The sequence below is a fragment of the Arachis hypogaea genome, chromosome 18 (genome assembly GCF_003086295.3).
Source record: "Arachis hypogaea cultivar Tifrunner chromosome 18, arahy.Tifrunner.gnm2.J5K5, whole genome shotgun sequence".
NCBI lineage: Eukaryota > Viridiplantae > Streptophyta > Magnoliopsida > Fabales > Fabaceae > Arachis > Arachis hypogaea.
In genome coordinates this window covers 25990112-25992475 of record NC_092053.1, presented here as the reverse complement: position 1 = coordinate 25992475, position 2364 = coordinate 25990112, and the positions used below count along the sequence as shown (strand labels likewise).

At 31.2% G+C, this 2364-nt stretch overlaps 1 long non-coding RNA gene across 1 annotated transcript; it reads right to left on the bottom strand.

The window, feature by feature from the left end:
- Window positions 1-1014: 1014 nt before the first annotated feature.
- Window positions 1015-1988, bottom strand: LOC112773163 (uncharacterized). Its single transcript, XR_011876202.1, has 2 exons — window positions 1820-1988; window positions 1015-1519 (listed from the first exon to the last, which is right to left on the bottom strand). It is a non-coding gene; the product is annotated as an uncharacterized lncRNA (long non-coding RNA).
- Window positions 1989-2364: the final 376 nt, after the last annotated feature.

The window sequence follows — 2364 nt, the reverse complement described above, 5'->3', positions numbered from 1 at the left end:
ATTGCCTGGTGAATAACCACGTCCTAGTTCGACTCTTGAAATCGATCCTTTTCCTTTTCCCTGTATGTGACTTTTCCTTTTCCCTCTGCGTGAAAAAACATAAGTTGGGACTTGAGAAAGTTCTAATGAAGTGTTTTATTTATTATTTATTACTTTTTAATTATTATTTTAATCCATAAAAAATTAATTTTGTTATTTAAACTTTCATTATTACAAGTACAATACCACTAAGTAGTAACCATAAAAAGATTATTTTATCTGAAAATATTTTTATCTGAATAATGATCAGAACCATGAAAATAAATCAAAAGTAGCAGAAAGAAATAAATTAAACCATCAATTAAAAACATGAGTGGTTTAACAGAATATGCGTAAATACATATGAATTTTACTAACTAGATTGATGGAGTTTTGTGGTATGGTTGAGAGAACAACATAATTGAAAGAAAGTGACTGTGTATTATGATTGCATGCATGCAACTGATGCAAGTTACTGATATGAGTGCTATTTATATATCCTCTGTTCTCCTAACACAAGCCTAAAGAACAGAAATCTTGATAACCAACTTAACTAATTTTGAATCTCTCCTTCCATCTCCCAGGCTGAATCTAGAAAATCCAAAAAGCATCAAAATAACATGGAAACATTTAATATAATATTTATATCAAGAGGAACCTAGCATTATACATGTTCTTGCATATTTCACCTGAACTCTTGGTCGCAACAATGTTCAAGACATTAAAGATATAAATGGTATAACACATTTCATATAAATAGATACTACAATAAAGATTTTATAATTGTCTTTATGTGAATATATTCTATTTTGACTTTTGAACAATGGATTGTAAAATTAAATTTTGATATTTATAAAAGTGTTGTCTTTATTTAAAGTGTCGCTAAATAAACAAGAATTATATATGCAAACGCAGAATTATAACCAACCCAAACGCAGAATTATATATGAGAAAAGCCTAAGAGGCCAACAACTTTGTTAAATTCTGTCCAGCATATAACCAGCAAAGAAAAATGAACCATTAGATGAAATCTCACATCAATCTCACACCATTAAAACTATTATTGATGGCTATTTGATAGCTACAAATCACAAAAATTACTGGCCCTAACATTCTTCGTAACATTCCTCATGCAGAAAGGATTGATTTATAAGTATTGGACTGAAACCGAAGTATTAGAAAAGGGAAAGAAAAAAAAAAACAAAAGTATTGGATTTAAAGTAAAAGACGAGGGAAAAAAAAAAAAGCAAGACAAAAAAGGAATGTAATTAAATACTAAATAATACTATAACCCAATGTTGTGGTCACAACCATCTCCAAGCTGGCCATGCAAATCTTGAGCACTTCTATACTCACAAGTGTTCAAAACGTTGGTGTCAGCTTCGGCGGTGGTTGTCTCTACCACTTCCTCTGCCGTCTTCTTCGTTTCCACCGTCTCACTAACCGACTCAACATTCTCCGCCACCGTCTCTACTGCTTCATTAATAATTCCTCCATCACCCTAAAAATTCACATAAACGTATCCATACAAATATTAGTAAAACAATTCGCAAATGAAAAAGTGTAAGCATTCTATTCATATATAATAAAAACATAATCTCATTTTTAATACTTAATATGTAAATTCTCTTGTACAATATTTTTATTTAATAATACAACTATGTTATTTGATTATACATACATATAATTGTGGAAAATATTTAGCAATTTTATATATAAAATACAAAATATAAATACATATATACAAATTAAACAAGAATAATTATTAATGGCTAGACGAATAATAAAGAAAGAAGTGCACTTGAGCAATATTTGATGAGAAGAACACTTGATTGCTTCTAATTACAGCAGCTTTTAATTGGAGGTTTTTGACCAGTTCTTTGGATGACACAACAAAGGATGAGGGTAACAACCTATTTGCCATTTTTAATGTCACAAAATTGCTCTATGTGGATCGGACCTGCCCAATTCTTAGGAACCAGAATTTAGATTTATGTGAAACTGGAGTAGGGCTTTTATAACACAAAAGAAGTGAAAAATGAAAGAGAGGTGGTGCTTGTGGGAATGTGACACGTGGTGGAAAACTAAGGGCGTGTGAAGAATGGAGAAATGTGGTGTTTAATATGGGTGACACGTGTTAAGGCATGCATAGGTTGATGATAATTATTATGTGGGTGCGGCGACACATGTTCCCAAATTATGGGATTTTGTATGATTAATCATGTGTTAGAATAACGGGCTTGTGACATATAGATATTACGAACTGAATGTATCATCAGACCACCACATGCTTTTTGGGTTTTTTCCTCCCTAATATAATTAGCACATGCTTCTTGTATATATGCA